Raw genomic sequence first — 6,000 nt, forward strand, 5'->3', positions numbered from 1 at the left:
CAAGTAGGGCAGAAACTGGCTACTCTTTATTTGACTGATGTAGCTGGTATGGTAACTGCTGTTTGACTTAACAGAAAGAAAAAATATATATTCCCAGAGCTGAGCTAGTAGTGTAACTGACATGTAACGTTAGCTAATGTTTCATCCCCTCTCGACTGAAGTTCTGTCTGAAATGAATGAACTAACTTAGCTAGCTATCTAGCTAGCTAGTAGCTACCACAGCCAGTTCAGCCAGCAATCTGTCAGGTATCTGTATCTAACAGCTGGTGTGTGTATGAAAATGTTTTGTCTTGTTTCAACAGAAGTTGAAGCACAGTCAGTACACAACACTATTCTCATCATGACTTAGCAGGATCAGATGGTGACAGGGGTCCCAGCAGGGTCAGACAGCCAGGGAAGACCAGTCTACTGAGGTCAGGTGTATTTTGCAGTATATTATAACAATCAGTGAATGGATACAAAGTTCCATCTTGAGTTCATGGGTAGTCTACAGTCTGGGATCTGGGAATAAGGGTAATTTAAATGATTGAATCGTTGATTCTATTCTTGGATAATATAATGTATAAATGTACACCAAGGTAATCAAATGGTGAGAGGGATCTCAGCACAGTCAGACAACCAGGGAAGACTAGGCGCTGAAGTGAACTTTTTCAGATGAAAAAAATATGTAATAATTACAAAAGGAACAAATTGACCTACTTTGGACACCCCCCCCCCCCCCCCCCCAAAAAAATATATATATACAGTGGGGCAAAAAATTATTTAGTCAGCCACCAATTGTGCAAGTTCTCCTACTTCAAAAGATGAGAGAGGCCTGTAAATTTTCATCATAGGTACACTTCAACTATGACTGACAAAATGAGAAAAAAAATACAGAAAATCACATTGTAGGATTTTTAATGAATTTATTTGCAAATTATGGTGGAAAATAAGTATTTGGTCACCTACAAACAAGCAAGATTTCTGGCTCTCACAGACCTGTAACTTCTTCTTTAAGAGGCTCCTCTGTCCTCCACTCGTTACCTGTATTAATGGCACCTGTTTGAACTTGTTATCAGTATAAAAGACACCTGTCCACAACCTCAAACAGTCACACTCCAAACTCCACTATGGCCAAGACCAAAGAGCTGTCAAAGGACACCAGAAACAAAATTGTAGACTTGCACCAGGCTGTGAAGACTGAATCTGCAATTGGTTTGAAGAAATCAACTGTGGGAGCAATTATTTGGAAATGGAAGACATACAAGACCACTGATAATCTCCCTCGATCTGGGGCTCCACGCAAGATCTCACACCGTGGGGTCAAAATGATCACAAGAACGGTGAGCAAAAATCCCAGAACCACACGGGGGGACCTAGTGAATGGCCTGCAGAGAGCTGGGACCAAAGTAACAAAGCCTACCATCAGTAACAGACTATGCCGCCAGGGACTCAAATCCTGCAGTGCCAGATGTGTCCCCCTGCTTAAGCCAGTACATGTCCAGGCCCGTCTGAAGTTTGCTAGAGAGCATTTGGATGATCCAGAAGAAGATTGGGAGAATGTCATATGGTCAGATGAAACCAAAATAGAACTTTTTGGTAAAAACTCAACTCGTCGTGTTTGGAGGACACCGAATGCTGAGTTGCATCCAAAGAACACCATACCTACTGTGAAGCATGGGGGTGAAAACATCATGCTTTGGGGCTGTTTTTCTGCAAAGGGACCAGGACGACTGATCCGTGTAAAGGAAAGAATGAATGGAGCCATGTATCATGAGATTTTGAGTGAAAACCTCCTTCCATCAGCAAGGGCATTGAAGATGAAACGTGGCTGGGTCTTTCAGCATGACAATGATCCCAAATACACCGCCCGGGCAACGAAGGAGTGGCTTCATAAGAAGCATTTCAAGGTCCTGGAGTGGCCTAGCCAGTCTCCAGATCTCAACCCCATAGAAAATCTTTGGAGGGAGTTGAAAGTCCGTGTTGCCCAACAACAGCCCCAAAACATCACTGCTCTAGAGGAGATCTGCATGGAGGAATGGGCCAAAATACCAGCAACAGTGTGTGAAAACCTGGTGAATACTTACAGAAAACGTTTGACCTCTGTCATTGCCAACAAAGGGTATATAACAAAGTATTGAGATAAACTTTTGTTATTGAGAGGCAGATGGAGTGGCCTACCGGTCAGACTCAGAAGGCGAGCACACCATCCACCGCTTCCGAGTATATTACTCGCCAATGTCTAATCTCTAGATAACAAGGTGGACGAAATTAGGGCATGAGTTGCCTTCCAGAGAGACATCAGAGATTGTAACATTCTCTGTTTCACGGAAACATGGCTCACTCGGGATATGTTGTCAGAGTCGGTACAGCCACCCGGTTTCTTCATGCTTCGCGCCGACAGAAACAAACATCTCTCTGGTAATACAGGAACTCAAGTCCTTTTGTTCACCTGACCTAGAATTCCTTACAAACAAATGCCGACCGCATTATCTTCCAAGATTATTCTCTTCGATTATAGTAACAGCCATGTATATCCCCCCAAGCAGATACCTCTTCGGCCCTGAAAAAACTTCACTGGACTCTATGTAAACTGGAAACCATACGTCCTGATGCTTCATTTATTGCATATGGGGATTTTAACAAAGCTAACCTGAGAACAAGACTTCCTAAATTCTATCAGCATATCAAATGCGCGACACAAGCTGGTAGCATTCTGGATCATTGCTACTCTAACTTCCGCAATGCATACAAAGGCCTCCCCCGCCCAGCCTGCGGCAAATCTGACCACAAATCCATTTTGTTGCTCTCAGCCTATAGACAGAAACTAAAACAGGAAACGCCCATGCTCAGGTCTATACAATGCTGGTCTCACCAATCAGATTCCATGCTTCAAGATTTTTTTTGATCACATGGACTGGGATGTGTTCCGAATAGCCTCAGACAATAACATTGATGTATACGTTGACTCGGTGAGCGAGTTTATTAGCAAGTGCATCGGAGATGTCGTATCCACTGTGACTATTAAAACCAGAAACTGTGGATTGATGCACAAAACTGAAAGTGTGAACCACTTCTTTTAATCATGGCAAGGCGACTGGAAATGTGACTGAATGCAAACAGTACAGCTATTCCTTCCGCAAGGCAATCAAACAAGCAAAGCGTCAGTATAGAGACAAAGTAGAGTCGCAATTCAACGGCTCAAACACGAGACGTATGTGGCAGGGTCTACAGTCAATCACGGATTACAAAAAGAAAACCAGCCCAGCAACGTCTTGCTCCCAGACAAATTCAACAAATTCTTTGCTCACTTTGAGGACAGTACAGTGCCACTGACACAGCCTGCTACCAAAGCCTGTGGGCTCTCCTACTCCGTGGCCAACATGAGTAAAACATTTGAACGTGTTAACCTTCGCAAGGCTGCCGGCCCAGACGGCATCACTAGCCGCGTCCTCAGAGCATGCGCAGACCAGCTGGCTGGTGTGTTTACGGACATATTCAATCAATCCCTATCCCAGTATGTTGTCCCCACATGCTTCAAGATGGCCACCATTGTTCCTGTTCCCAAGAAAGCTAAGGTAACTGAACTAAATGACTATCGCCCGTTGCACTCACTTCTGTCATCATGAAGTGCTTTGAGATGCTAGTCAAGGATCATATCACTTCCAGACCCACTCCAATTTTCTTACCACCCCAATAGGTCCACTGACGATGCAAATCGCCATCACACTGCACGCACACTGCCTTATCCCATCTGGACAAGAGGAATACCTATGTAAAAATGCTGTTCATTGACTACAACTCAGCATTTAACACCATAGTACCCTCCAAACTCGTCATTAATCAATGGTATTAATCAAAATTACAATCAATAACAAACTGTAATATTATAATAACTATGTACAAATCTTGTAATATTAATGTAGCCTAATAGTCAAAATAGTTGTGTTTATGTAGTCTACAGCAGGCGCTATGTTAATAAGGAAATTCATTAAATGTATCAGTGAACGACTTGCATTCTACAATCCACCAAAACAGCACTGGACAATTGGCCCATACTAACAAAATACAGCCCCATAGCACGCCACTGTCACGAACTTGCGTTGTTTACTTTGGGTTCCATTCACGGAGTTGTTGTAGAATACCAGCATGCTTTAAGTCTCACACTTTTGCATTAGTAGTTTTATTTAGTGTGTGTGTGTATATATCGCACGGTCTTGCTTATTAATAGGCAAAAGCTGGACAATTCTGTGCCAAACACCTGCACAACTTTTTAAAGCACAACCTCAAAATGTAAAACTTTGTATTAATGTAGATAACTATACAATGGAATAACTCATTGCAAATTCAAAATAAAGCATTATCTACACATGATTTCATACATTTGACTGCACGAGGTGACAGAAAAACATACGACATAAAACAAGGTGTCAAAATACACTCTCACCGTGTTATTTCTAGACACCATCTTGTCCAGTTTTTTTGCAATCCGAATTAACTCCTTTTCTCGCGTCATAGTTTATGGCATGGATTAAACGTACAATAATATATGTTATGTAAAATTATATATAATTAAAAATGTAAATGTTCATCCTACGTAGATATGACTTTACGTCATGGCGCGGTCCATTCCATTCGGCGAAGGGGCGTGTCCTTAAATTACAGGCAGAAGGACAGTTGTCGGATCGTCTGACCAATTGGTCAAAATGCCCATGAGACACATGGCAACAACTAAATATAGACGTTGCTATGGGTCTGACACTAATAACGTCTTTATATGAAAAATATTGAATAACTTCAAAACTTACTTTAATACAGTGGGCCATGCAAACTTTTTCAGAGGACTTTGGAGAGAACCCCAATGCCAATGAGCCTTGCTCAATAGAGCCTGCTAGTTCGTAGTCCTAAAAACTGGAAATGAGTTACTCTGGTTCGTTAAGCAATTCTTATAGGGGAGATTAATGGGGAAAGAATGACGTTTTGGGATAAACAACATAAATAATGTTTGAGGTTAACACATTTTATATGTTTTGTTCTGTGGGATAAAGCACATAAAGGCTTCGCTTCAAAATTCACAAGAAGTGATCATATACGTTTTGTTCTTGTGAATTTTGAAGCGAAGCCTTTATGTGCTTTATCCCATAGAACAAAACATTAAGCCTGTGTTAATCAAATACCTTTTTCTGGCGTTTATCCCAAAACAAATATTAATTTTCCCATTACTATTGCTCTCTATAGTTGCGTATCCAACCACACACTAAAATATCCCACTCTTTGGGTCTACACTTTAGTTTGAAGATATAATGAATAATTGTTATATGATATACCTTAGTAGTAAACCATGTAGCCTAATACAAGGTCAGAAGTTAATGTTTGATTAATACAGTGAAATATGGCCAATCATTTATATATGCACTTGATGACAAAAAAGGGGGGCGCTGTTTTAAAGCCACCGCTCCTCCATCTTGGCAATCCCCAACATTGTAAAAAATATTTTGGAAGCTTTAGAAATGCATTTATTAATGTCTACATTTGTTTTCGCCACGTTTATTCTATTATACACCTTAATGCATTATTTTTAATTATATTACGTGAGCTAACATACAAATACAAAATATATAAATCAAACATTTTCCTTAAAGTGTAATTTTTAGATAGAAAGTTTTACTGTTACTGTCCCCACTACAACAAGAAAAATACTTAAATTCCGGTAATTTTGTCCTTAAAACATTTAATTGAAATACTGTAAAATTACATTAATTCCTATAGAGGATTGTTTCTGGGGAGTGTCAATATAGCCAACTAATGGCTTCAAAGCCTCTTATTGGTCAATAGCAATCCAGTGTTTATACACATCATTGAACAGGGTGCTGGTCATGTGGTGACACACCTCCACTTTAACAATCTACACAGCTCTGACAGCTGCAAAAAAATAACTTGTAGGTAGTACACAAGTGTACACACAAGTTGGAGTGTTTTCTCGTGTTCCCATGAATTTACTATGGAGGAAAGTTGGAGTCC

The 6,000-nt window shown here is 40.6% G+C and overlaps 1 pseudogene; it reads right to left on the bottom strand.

Moving 5' to 3' along the window:
* The window catches only part of LOC139385559 (transcription elongation factor A protein 3-like), a 39,691-nt pseudogene extending 35,184 nt beyond the window's left edge, over positions 1-4,507 (bottom strand).
* Between the last annotated feature and the right edge of the window lie 1,493 nt (positions 4,508-6,000).

Source organism: Oncorhynchus clarkii, chromosome 3 (assembly GCF_045791955.1).
Source record: "Oncorhynchus clarkii lewisi isolate Uvic-CL-2024 chromosome 3, UVic_Ocla_1.0, whole genome shotgun sequence".
NCBI classification, from domain to species: domain Eukaryota; kingdom Metazoa; phylum Chordata; class Actinopteri; order Salmoniformes; family Salmonidae; genus Oncorhynchus; species Oncorhynchus clarkii.